We start from the raw sequence: 13,734 nt of genomic DNA, 5'->3' as shown, positions 1-13,734 counted from the left end.
TAGTCTATTCACGCAAGTTTTAGACCAGGCTACTTACTCTGCCAGAACATAAATGCCAACTGAGCAAATGAACAAATACATGCCAAAACTCCTGCTTTGTTCACCAAACACCCTGGCGCCACTGTCTTGTTGAATGCAAATGATTTGCTCTTGGATACTTTTTGTTTTTGCTCACGCTCCATATTATAGCCAAGTAGTTGAATGAAGGAGTTGATATTTGTTGTTTTTGCTCTTGGGCCCAGTCCCATCATGAATTTTAAAGATAATTGATCAAGCAGGTCTCTGGCATATCCTGATGAATATCTTCCTTGGAATGTCTTGCAGAATCTGCCTAATGTGCTCCACCATGAGTATCCAGGGGTTATCTACAAACATATGCTGTGCTGCTTTAAATGTACTGTTACATTATTAAACATAAAACCCATCTATTATTATGGAATTATAATAGGCATGTAGTTATTGTATTGTAATGTTATTTTATGGTTATTTCTGTGTAGGAAATAAAATATGCTGATATAAACAGTTTTGCAATATAAAACTCTTACAGTTTAAAGAAATAGTTTTGTTACCAGACCCTTATTGGCAAACCAAGTCCTGCTCCTAACACATGGGCTTATTGATATGAGCTCTCTTTAGACCATGTTATGAGTCCTTAAAAATACTTATATTCATTACCTTGCTTTTCTGATGAGAATGGAAATGTTTCAGCATTTCAGAGAAAAACATTTTCACTAGCTGAAAATAACTTCTCTGTTGACACAGTGGAAAGGTGGCATTTTGAATGAATAGTTCTCTGAACATTTTTACAAGATGATAACAGATTCTGTCTGTGAGTTCAAATTAGCTATTTTAGTGTTTGTATTCTTCTTGATGTGAACACATACAGATTTTCTTAAGGGTTTCTAAATCCAGTCACCAAGTATCACAAAACTTCTTGTCACAACATGCAAAGCAGAGGAAAAAACTAAGCTATTGTGCCATTTCTGTTGCACGTTGCCTGTCTTTGATCATTCCCGTATACAGCTTGTGGCATGCTGAGAGACATGTTTTCTTTCTGTGGCTTGTCCAGGTCGCTTGTTAACTACATGAGTTGGTCTCTTTCTTCAGCAGTTAAAAGCCGGAATCAAGCCACCTTACTTAAAGCACAAGTTTAAAAATCTAGCAGTTCAGTTCATACTGCAATTACGGCTTTTTACCAGGAGGCAATATCTGTGTTTGCTGAGGGCATGCGGAAGTAGTGAAGGGAAAGGGGTGATCCCAAATGCTGAAATGAGACATTTGAAAATAACGTGGAGGAACAGAACAAGCTTCTCCATGATGCAAATTCTCCTATTAATTCATAGCGCTGAGGCTTACGTTTGACAAGTTGGGCCTGCTACAGGACCTTTTGCCTGCATACATTAGTACTTCATATTATTCTAGCCAAGTTGCTCGTAGCTCTCTGCATCTTACAGAGCTTGTGATCATGGGGAGGCTGGTTTAGGAACTGTTCTTGAAACAAATTTTTTGTTTCAGATTTTTTAGTGATTATTGAGCCACACCCCAACTTAGAGACTCAATAGCAAAGAAGTCTGACTCAGTATTTGTAACGAAGAGCAAGCCAGTTTTGTCTTGATATTTAAAGTTACACCTGACAGTGGTTGTGTATACCCTAGATTTTTTTCAGGAAGGATTTATTATGTCATCAGTGTGATCCCCGTGTGCAGAGATACGGCAATTAAAAACAATGCTTGAAATAAAGTTTCTTTTGACATAGCTTCCCGCCCTGCCCCCATCTTTCAACTTGCTTTTGTGGGGCCAGGTGTTTGGAGAGGGGGCACTAACCCCTGAACTGACATATATGGCAAATCTTGTGCTGATCTGATTAGGAGTAGGATCTTGGTGCTGCTCTCTAACCAAGGGTTACTGTTTGGACTTCTTCCTGTTTTTCTGAAAAGCAAGGACAGCAATTATCTTTAGTTTGTGTAGCATCTGCTGCAATTTTTTTCTCTGATAGCCCACAGAGTAAGAATTGCTAAGTAGGTCCCTATGGATTTTGTATTGATTTGTTTTGCAGTGGCATGGCTGCTCTTAAAGGTTTATGCCTTCTGCCAGATGCTTATTCTTCACCTCTTGGTTATGCTTATGCAGCTGTGAATTGGACCACTGAAAAAGTAAAAGATGATGGAAGTTGCATTTTGGTTAGATGGGTTTATGTTTGCATCAGTATAGCTATGAGATGGTGAAACTAGAGCAAGAGTGTGGATTGAGAAGTATTGTTTTAGCAAGGTTTATAAGTGGAGAAATTTTTAATGGCACTTCACCTTTGTCGAGAGAACTGTGGAAGCTTTGCTGAGAGGGTGGTGGTTTTTTTTTCCTTCCATAAGAAAAGGTGAAAGGATGCAGTTTTACTCTTATCAATATTTTCCTGGCAGTCAGGTTCTGAAGTTTTGAATTACCTGTGATCAATTGTATTTTGACAAAATGCGATGTTTATTCTTGGCATAACAATACTGGAAGCTTAGGGTTTTTATTAAACTAACGAAGAATTTGACCTATGCAGTGTCAGCAGAAAGATCATAATTTATTGATGATTCTGCTGCCTTTTGTTGATTTCATAGCATGCATAAAATCAGGAGACTGGAGATGAGCAACTCCAGCATGTTAATCACAGTCATGTTCAATCTCAGGCAAGAGCTGCTAATGTTTCATACGGTTAGCCCCCTTGCATGTTTGGTTTTTGTATTGTTCAGATGTACGGGTTGCTACAGAAGGGATATGAATGTGAAGGATATGTTATCTGCTGAAGAAGAGAAGGCACATATGCAACCAAAACCTTGACAACAGTTTTATCAGGTAGGAAATGGCGTATCAGTGAGCGAGGAAAAGAGAAACCTTTCTGATGTAACCTTAGTATAAACAGATTCAGCTTAGATTTTCTTTCATTTTTTCATCTACATCTTTGGTAAAACACTTGCAACTGTGCTGTCTATTTTAGATAAGGTGAATTAATGCTTGTTTGCATTTTGCTTTATAGTGGCTTTAATTAAGTATTAATTAAAGTAACTAGTAACAGCGAGGCCTTTTTCACCCGAGGGCTGACGAGTCTGCAAACCGCAACCCTCAGAAGCTCTAAGGAGTGTCCCATCTCTCCAGCACACTGTCTGCCATGGCCAGCGTGACTGGGGCGATCTCGGCTGGAGTTGCACAGGGCAGGTTTAGTACTGACACTACAGGGCTTAAGGGAGGCAGAAGTAATTTCAGTGATCCTAGGTGACATCGAAGAGTGTCTGGCATTCAGTATGACAGGGATATGCACTCAAACCATAAGGTCATAGAGGATTGCCACAGCATAATATAATATTTTTAACAGATAGGGACCTGAAATACCAAGTTCTTCAAAGATCTTGCAGTTGTTAGTGTAACTATTGACAGTACTGTGAGCACTGCAATTCAGTGGCTTGGGGAAACAAACAGTTTATTTCCTTTCCCCAGACTGGTTTTTTGACAGTTCATTTCACTGTTCAGTTCAAAACTGTTCATTTCACCATTTTATTGTTAATTGTCGCACTTACCTTATTTCTCATGACATTACTTTCTTGTGGGTTATTCTTTTGTATTCTTAGGCTTTGCAAGGGCAAATTTAACAGCAAACAGTATTATAGCTGCTGTTACTTCTGAGACTGAGAGCAGAATGGTGTCACCTTGTACTGCAACAAAGATGAAACAGAATCTTTTTAGAGCAGGATACAGGATGGACTTTTTATGCTGTTCCCTGTGTTCGCTTCAAGATACACGTGAGCAACAGAGACTTGGGGAGAGTTTCTGGCAGTTTTTTTTTTTCTCCCACTAAGCATTGCATTGGGCCAGTGTTAGTTAAGATGGAAGGGATTAGTTGATGTTTCATTCCTTAAAACCCTGCCCTAGGGTTGGTAAGAGGACGGATTTTCACTTCCCATGACTCATGTATTGAGCCAGGGGAAGAATTTAGATCTCAGTACATCCTAACTCTCCTTTGGCAGCTAGTTTAAAAAAAAAAAAAACCAAACCCAGGAATGAACTTGTCGAAACAGAGTGACTTCACATGTACCAAATTGTTTGTACTTATAAGCATTAAAATATGAAAAGAGAAAGGATTTATTTTATTTAAAAAAAAAAAAGTCTCAGGGAATGCTATATAAGGAAATGCTTTTGTTAGGAATGCACATTGTTTGAAAATAGTTAATGGAAAAAAATAATCATATTGGTAAGTAATCTGGCTTGAAGCCTCCTGGAGATGTTTGACAACAACTAAAAGGAGAGAACCTTATTTGTTTAGAATGCACACAGAAAATTTTGAGTTTTAACCATCAGAAAGTTCTTTGAAGATGCAGCTTGGTTTATTTCTATCCTTTTAGACACATACATTTTTCCTCCTCAAATATTGTGACTGGATTACTGCATGGAAAGTTGCTGAATAGAGACTGCTTGAGACCACTGACTGAAGCACAAGAAACTCCTGCTGTCCACAGTGTTTCAGTCTGAGCAGCTTCCTCCTTGATGCAATTGACTCACTCAATTGTCAGTGTATTTCCACACAGTTTGGAGATTGATTCTGGACTGCAAGTAGGTGTACGTGCTCAGAGGTGGCTGGCTTAAGTAGTCAATCCTGAACTGAGGTACAAATCCGTGGAGATGACAGATGTTCAGTGAGGGGTAACAGGCCTGATCGTGCTTGGAGTCGGGTGATGTTGCTGAAGATGCCGGACAAGATGTGTACCTTGGCTGGCGCTTGGAATCAGCCAGGGAGTGCCTGTGGGACCTAGTGCTGTGAAGCAAGCTTTTTGCATTGCTTTGTAGAAGTGTCCTCAGTAGATGGTGTATCAGCCTTTAAAAGAGCTTCTTACACACCTCAGATCTCTATTTCAATTTTCAGCCTCTGTCGATGGTTTTGAATGCAGCGTCTTACTGGTTTTTCTCCTTGTGGCAGTGATGGGCTGGCTATCCCTAGAGGTACATGTGCAGCTTTTTTGGAATCTGTGGCCTAATGCTTTTGATAGAACAGCTTATTTTTTGGGTGCAAGATTTTCACATTATGATCAACTGAATAGCTGTAGTAATTCAGTATTCAGTAGATTTTTAAAAATACGTTTTTCATTTATTGAACATAAGGGACTTGCACGCATAAAGTGTCTTAAGGTTTATCATGATCTTAAGCTTTGCTGAAATACATTTTAGAAAAGCTTAGAGCTATCTTTTTAGTATGAATTTTATGAATGTTAGGGAATAGATAGAGTAGTTAAAGAATTGTCCTCTAAAACCAGAGAAGTATATCAGTACTTAAGCAACTAATGCATGTGACTTGTGTTAGGAATTATTTATTTAGACATTTTTCTCTAATATGTATGCTTACAATTTAATTTTATTAGGTTGCAGAAAACATAATAAATTGTCCCTTTCCAGGAAAAATAAAAGTGTAAATGCTGAAGAGTTCTCTCTTTTAATGCCCATTATAATACATAGGCAGGATCCCAATGTGTTGACTAGGCAGTTAGTCTTCCCATATTCATGCTGGGCCTCCCTTTTTCCCCTCATATTTGAGGGCATCTCATTTAGCTTTCTACTTTATTTATTTAAGTATTCTTCCTTGGATTGGCCTGGCCATTTTGATAATCTGCAGCCCCAGTCTGCTGGGGTGATTCCATTCCCTTCTGGCTCACTTTTTTTTTTCTTTTTTATGTAATAATGACTCTCCCAACAGAGGCAATTAGTGACCCCTCCCTATTTTCAGCTTGCAGGCTTTCACTGAACTGTACATTTTCTTTGAAATAAAGGACTATCCACATAAAGAAATGGCCAACTGTGAAGCTGGTATGGTATGACTAGCTAACTTCATACCATCCAGTGGGAGCTGTAGCAGTAAGAAGTATCCTAAAAGCAAGAGGCTGAGAATTTGCATCATTTAAACATTGAGAATATGTTGATTTTATCTATGCTCGTTTGTTTGTTAATACTGTAAAGCTTATTCCTTGGATCAGTCTCCTGGAAGATGCTAATAAAGTTTTATTTGAAGCAGTCCAGGGTTTTTGTTACCTCTTTGCATCTTGCACTTCAAAAATGTTGATGTCTTGAAATGATTCTGAATTTAGTAAGTCCTAAAATGTCCAGCAGAGAATACTCTTCTAATGCTGTAACTTATTAGAGCCTTCTGGAAGTATGTTTAATGGCATGCTACAAAGCCCTGGAGGGTATGCTTAGTTACTGCTGTCATGGCAGACTTCTAAAAATACGGTGCTCTGGAGGCTTCTGTTAGAATTAAGCAACCTCATAATTTGGTGTTCGTTAGTTGAATTTCATGCTTTTCCTTTTTACTAGCTGTTAATATGTAACTAGATTGATGGCAACTGCGCAGTGTAGGTTTTCCTTTCCTGCCGTCTTGATGAGCGTAAGTTAAAATTGGCATGATCTAAGAGCAATTTTTTAAAAAAATGCTGGCTCTGTAGTAACTGTAAGGATTATAAAGTAGGTTTGAAGGAAGAATCCTACTATATTAAAAAGGATATATTGTTACTGTGCCCCAGTAGTGTATCTTATATATTCGTTCTGATATAACACAGGAAAAGATACTAGCTTTTTCTAACTGTTTTCTGTGAAACTGTGAATTTTTTAGGTAATATCATCACATGGTTTACATTCTCCTTTTCGAAGAGGCTTGCATACTGGCTGCTGGCTCCATTCCTGACGTTGCAATGAAATTGTTAATCTGAAATGCAAAGAAATTGGGAATAAACATGGGGCGCTCACTCCAGAAGCCCAGGCAAATCTGGCACAGATGCAGCACTATGCCCTGCACATCTCCTCATGCCCCACAGCAGGCACGGCATGTGTGAGTGACAGTTCAGCGTATCAGCAGAAACCCAGCATCCTGCGAAAGTTTAAAGGCTTAGATGTTCTGCACTGTCTGGTAAACCTGTAAGTTTGCCTCTGCTGTAAGGCCACGAGCTTCCAGCCTGGGGATAGCGCGAAGGCAATACTACTTTCAAAGCTGGATTTGATGGAGACAGTGAGTTGTAATCTTTAAATTAATTTAAACTTTGACTTTTACCTTAAAATCTTATCATTCAATTAATATAGCATATTTTATTTTGGCAAGTTAGCATGCATGCAGAAATAAAATACTTGCATGCAATTATATAAGTCTCACTTCAGCATTTTCCTCTTCTGAAAGGAATGAAATGAAAAAAAACCCAAAAAACCAGAGTATAAAACCAGAATGTGTGACGTTAGTTTGAAGCAGGGAGACTTTAGAGGAAAGGTCTTTCTCGTCACAGTCAAACAGCTCATTATTGTTGAACACTTGGTAGTTTCATCAAAGACTATTCTTTGTATCAGGAATTTGAGATGACTTGGTTATCTATCTGAGCATTACTTAAAAACAATGAAATTGGCATAAAGAGTGAATATGTAAGAGTGCTGTCAAAACTCTGAAATTTGATAGATGTATTTTACTGAGGCTTTTTATTTTACTGATAATATCTCAGTGTAGAATTTGGGCTTTTTTAAAAGTCTGTGGAATAAAGTTTTGATCTGTTTTTTGTAGTCTTTAGGCAGGACTTGAGCTCAGGGAATATCAGAGGAATATTGTGTTTTAACTTGGGACCGTCTGTGCTTAATCCCTGAAGGCATTGTCAGTGTACGGCCCAGCTGGTTAGGATAGCAGTCTTTAAAAGCCCTTTACAGAAAAATTAGAACTTTTCTTCTTTCTCTCCCTTTCTTTCCAAGGGAAAATATTTTTCAATGTTCTTTCTGCCTTGAACAGACCTGTTAACTATCACCTTGGACTTCATAGGTTTAGTAAATACACTAATATACAGTAACAAGCATCCTTCATGTCCAGGTATTAGAATTTTCTATAGTTCTGTCAGTCATGCGAATGCCTTTTGGCTCTTTCAGCTTTCCCTATTAGACTGATTGCATTTGTGAAACAGGGTTGAAGAATGAGGTGTTTCAGCTTTTTTTTTTTTTTTTTTTAGTTTGATTGGGCATACTTGGTATTTGTATCTGAGTAGACAGCCATCTGTCCCTCAGGTCATGCCAATTATGCCAACTCTGAAAGCAGCCAGAGAAATTCAGTTCTTTCATTCAGCCTGCACAACTGTTTCTTTCACCTTTTGTCTATTAAGGAGATTGGCCTGAAGTGGTAATTTTCTGTTGCATAACTAGTACTTACCAAATGGTGTTGCAAATGAATGAAGCAAAAATAAAAGCTCATGGCAAGACATCTTCTCTAAGTAAACTTTAAGTTAACTATTATGGCAAATCTAAAAAGAGGGAAAATAATTTAATTAAAAGCTACTTTTAATGTAGAGGGGTTTACTATATAGTAATAATTTTTAAAATAATTGCAGCTAGCAATATAAGGTTTGTACATGGATGGGTGACGGTTCTAATGGAGGGAGAATTCCTCATCTGTTTCTTCTGGATACCCCACGTTCTGTTTTCTTTATCCAAAAGCAATTGCAGGAAGAAGGACTCATCTCATACTCAACGTGACCTGAGAATAGAGCCATGCCTAATTTACCATGTGATATTTCAGTCTCACTCTCATGTGTTAGCATGCTAAATAAGTCAGGATTATAGGCCTAAATTTAATCTTGAAACACAAAATGGATTGTGTTTGTGGAAGGGGCAAGTAGATCAGTGTTACCCACATGAATACTCTAGCAAAACATATAAATACTGCTTATGAGTGTAGAGATCTAACTTCAGAATTCTTATTTTTTGAGAATCTTTATAGTGCTTTGTCGGACAATTGTGTGGAGAGTCAGATATTTCTTCAGTTAGTTCCCTGAAAAAAACTTTACTTACTTAGCTTGAGTGTTTGATGCTTTTTTTTATCACTGACATAAGTTACAATCCAAAACTAAAAAATACCCTCTCGTTACCTCTTCAGTACTTCTTTAAAAAGACAGAACTTGCACACTGGCAGAATTAATAGCATGATATTTTACAAGTATTATTCACTTAAAAGAATCAGTGCACCAGCCCTTCATTTTGAACAGCAAATATAACTTGTTTTGAGTCTCCTTTTTCCACAGAAAATTATATTTATTCCCTACCTTCTCCCAAGTTTTTGAACTGACTCTTTCCAAGATTGCATTAAAAATGAGGTAATCTTTTTATGGTAAAATTTGTAGCATGCATAAAGAGAAGAGAGTTCTTGTATTGAACATTTTTCCAGTATACCTATAATGCAGTATTTAAGAAAAAAAATTCTTCTGAGTACAGAAATATGGTGGGCCCTAACTCTGTCTCTTCTCTTTTTCTACAGTCTGTTTCCCATCCATTTTATGGTGTTCTCTTGCTGAAAAAAATCTTGTTGTCTATTCTTCAATTTCTGAGTTAAAAATTCTTATTCTGTATTGCTTTAATCTCTACTCTTGTTCTTACCTGTATTTCTTGAACCATTGCAGTCTCCCAGTTGCTGCTCTTATGCCCCTTCTAAGTCCCAGCAAACACGATTCCCTACATCATATTGCTGAAGTGACTTACAGTGACTTGGGGTAAGACATTGCATGCTTCTTTTCTCTTCCTTTCACAAACATTAAAAGAAAAAAAAAATCTTTTAATTGTATTTACATAACAAGTGTATGTTTGCTGTCTGTGCTTCACTAAGAGTACGTCACATCCCTGACTAAAGTCCCAGTGAACCTGGGACCTGCTCCTGCTGTAGTTCAGTTCACTGGACGGGTTATATGCAAAAATGGCATTTCATGAGTGGTACGCAGGCATCCTGAGAGCAGAGCAGAAGTGACAATACTGCAGGTCATGGTAGTACTCTCTACTCTGCTGCGAGCGTAATTAGCTGACTTAAAAGTTTACTTCTGTGTATTTGGAGGCCCTGGCAAGTATGTATTTGTGACTGTAAAAGAGGTAGTTGTGTGCTTACTTTGTGTAGTACTTTAGAAAGCAATTCTGCACATTGATGCGCTGCCTTTTTTTTTCCCTAAGTTTTATTGTTTTAGTCAACAGTGATTGCTGAGTGGTTTCTTTTAGTAAAGATGTTCTATGCCTTTCTTTTAACATAACAGGTCTGTTTTCAATATTTTCAGATTGTTCTTTGGCTGTTAATCGTTGCATTTTTACTCTCTATTAGTCTGCTTTCTGGCTTCACATTTTTTTTATCTTTCTTTAAAATCTAGAGGAATGCTTTGAAGTACTTTCTCTCCATGCCTTCTGTCAATTTCATTTAAGTTTTTCAGTGGTGGGTTAGGTTTAACATAGGAAAGAAATACACCCACCTACTGCAAATGTCACCCTAAAACTCTTGAACTGCTTTTGTTTAAGCTAAAAGCAAACAAGCCCTTGCCTCTGGCCTGAAACAAAGCATAGTGAGCTTCAAACCCAAAGTAAATAACTTTGCAAAGTTATAAACAAAAAATGGATGTCTTGAATTCTTTTGTAGTGCCACAGTGAGTGGTGCTCACAATAGCAGTAGTTTTTAATACCATTTTTGGTTGAGTGTTTTGGCTGAAAGAAAACTGAGCGTATGATATTTCTCTTTAAGACCATAATGACAGTGGGCTAACAGCTGTGAATGCTCTTGGTGGTTAGCATATGAGACCTTGGTTTGATTCTTGTCCAGTGTACATACTCTAGGGTCTGTGTTTGCATGGCTTACACCAGGTTTGTAGATATTTTAACATGCTAGGGAGACAAGCTACATGTTTGGTGGGATACTGGTGGTTAGAGTGGTTAAAAATGAGGAACCAGAAGGAATACGACCAACAAAAACTTCTGCTGGAGAATAAAAATCCAGTTGTGTAGAGCTAGGACAGTATCAGGCAGGTTTTGAGAAGGAAGAGAACTGAAACCTGCTGCTGTTGTGAGTCAGGGTTAAATGTTCCTCTTCCAAATGTACATCACCGACTTACCAAAGTGAAATCCTAGTAATAATGCGTGCATAGTATATTATAAATTACCTGTGTATATCTAATCTGTATCCTTTGATACAAACCAGACCCCAAGGCCTGTGAGGGAACTGATGGTTATCATCAGCAAGCAGCACTTAGCACATGCAAACTGCTGCACAAATGTATAGCTAAACATTGTGAGACCTTTGCAAAGTAAGAAAGAACGTCCCTTTGGGGGACTTAGGATTGAATTAGTGTCGAAGCTAGGCCAGTGGTCAGTTAATTGACCGCGGTGGTCTGTAAAATTAAAGGAACTGTTTCCCAACTCTCCTGTTTCATAGATGCTAGTTACTTATTTCATTAATCTGTCTTCTTTCAGGCTCCCACCATGTTTTGCAAACACTGAAAAATGCTCTTGTGGAGAATTTTTTTTTACTTTTTAGCTTTTAATTATTGAGTCTCCCCTCCTTCTTTGAACAGCTTTCCCCTAGATGACATTTTTCCAGCCTTCTTGCATCTGGCTTAATCATGTGCTGATTCAGAGCAGTCAGACAGACTGGAGACACGAAACTTTCTAGTACAGTAGAATATCTCTTTCTGTACTTGTTTTCCACACTTGGTCAGTTAAACTTGTGGCAGAAGGTTGTTCATGTGTCAGAGCAGACATCTTAAGAAACGTAGAGGGGAGACAATAAGTAGCTTTTTCTCCAGGTCAATCTCACTGCTATTGGCAGGAGTCAAATTTCTCTCAGGGTGGTTAATGTTCCTTGAGAAATTACTTGCCAATTCCTTTGAAAAATGTCCCAAGATTGCTCCAAGGATTGAAATCTTCCATCTGCTACTGTGCTCCTTTGCAATCAGGCTTTTCTAAAGCTGGTGAGTGGGAAAGTCAGTCACTGTATTTGGCCAGATGTGATCCTCTGCTGTCATACGTACACAACACCTGCAAATTCTGCTTTTTTTTTTTTCTCCTTTGAACGCCCTATAACCTGTCATCTGCCATTTGCCCTTACCTCTCATTTAAGTATTGTATCATCTGTATTCATCCTTCCTCCAACTCCTTTATCCTTGCTGACTGTCTTTCCTTCTTTCATGTACAGTTATTTTCAGCTGTGTTCCCACCTCTGTATCCAAGCCTGCTTCTCCCATCGTCACAGATTCCTTGCACAGACCCTGGCCATCTGTTTCTCACCCTTTGCAGCCTTGTCCTATGTTAGGGTTTTTTCAATATCTCGCCTCCTTCTGCTATTCCTTTCCTTTCCTTATCCTCATCTTTTATTTGTTGTCATGGGAATACCCACTGTGACTTCTAAATAATACACAAAGAGCTGTAGTTTCTTTTGTAAATTCTTGATTTGTGAAGACAGAATAAAAAAAAAAATTAAAATCTGTGAGAGAAGAAAGCAAAATCTTGAATAAAATTGTATAAAAATCATCATTGCTTTTAGACAGAGGAAGATCATCTAATCTTCTAACCTCGTAGCATGGCAACCTTGCCTGTTATGTAGGTCAGAATCTAAGAAATTTCTGTAGTTCTCAGTGTTTGTCATTACTATCTCTTTCATGATTTAAATGCTGTGGAATATAGAAGACCAAGAATATAATAAGATGCCATACTGGGAAACATGCTTCCAAGCTGGAAACGCACTTTTATGATTTTATTGCAATTCCCTGAGAGCTCCTTCTGTGCTTCCATTTTAGAGAATGCAGAAACATTCCTAAAGAACTTCATAAATATGAAAAAACAGAGAAAGCAACACCTTTACGGCCTCTCTTGCAGAAAGCATTGGCTTATCTTTGCACTTGCAGTATATGGGCCTAGATAAGCTCCTTGGCTTCTCTGCTTCCTCTGCGAGTTTTGTTCCAGAAAAATTCTTTGTTCAGAGATACTGAACGGTGTGTGCCCTGGGCTTCATGAACTGCAAACTGCACCTAAGTATTTGTCCTCTTCTGAACTGTATACTTCTGTTTAGTACGGCATAATGTGGGGACTAACACAATTTTTTAAGAATTTTGTGGAAAGCCCAGAAAGAGTACTGTTTAACTATCCACCAAAATTAAGATGTTGGTGTACTTCAAGCCACATACTGAAACCCACACTGCCTCTGTGGTTACTTGCACTGAGAGCAATGAGTAAACAGCTGGATGTATTTTTCCCCAAATTATATATGCCTTACTGTTAGTGTAATTTCTATATAAATTGAAGAAAAACTAAAACATCCTTTTTGAAAGGAGACCTTCTTGTCTGTATGTATGCTTACACATGCAAGAACACGTACTTATCCAGAAAGAGTAATTAATTTTTAAAAATTGAGCTATAAAAAGAACCCCTAAACCCAGTGGGCTGCAGTTGGGCTGGGTCCTAATCTATACGGACCACCAGTACAGAGTTTCTTTTTACTGTTATGGCTGATCTCTAAGACTTGGCAGTAAGTTCTGCCTGATATTTATCATGCATTTACATTTAATATGTATTTCTGAAAATACAGACTGAACATGCGTTTAAATAGAAATCGAGAAGTGATTATAGCTCCAAGACAGTTCTGTTTGCATTGTATGAATGTGGTCTTGATTTTTCAGCTGCACAAGAATATAAATGATGTGGTTAAATTATCAAGGCTAGGGATTGCAAGAAATATCTAGGGATGCTTTTCCACTCAGTGGGATCCTCAGTGAGAAAGGGAATGTAGAAGTGGAGGCTTCATGTGAAGGTTTTTGGGGGAAGGCAGAATGAAACCTGAGCCCTGACAGCCACCTTCATCGTCTTCACGATTAGTCTGATATACTAGTTTTCTACCTGACTGGTGCTCAGAACATCTTAAAACTAAACCAAAGAGTGAATACTTACAAAGCATATTATTGT

At 38.1% G+C, this 13,734-nt stretch overlaps 1 protein-coding gene across 2 annotated transcripts in view; it reads left to right on the top strand.

Moving 5' to 3' along the window:
* Positions 1-13,734, top strand: part of MND1 (meiotic nuclear divisions 1) — a 51,604-nt gene that overhangs the window by 9,160 nt on the left and 28,710 nt on the right. The gene's annotated exons all lie outside the window — the stretch shown is intronic.

This window comes from Gymnogyps californianus, chromosome 4, assembly GCF_018139145.2.
Source record: "Gymnogyps californianus isolate 813 chromosome 4, ASM1813914v2, whole genome shotgun sequence".
Lineage (NCBI taxonomy): Eukaryota > Metazoa > Chordata > Aves > Accipitriformes > Cathartidae > Gymnogyps > Gymnogyps californianus.
Note: the sequence above shows the minus strand (reverse complement) of the source record. Positions and strands in the feature narration are given on the sequence as shown.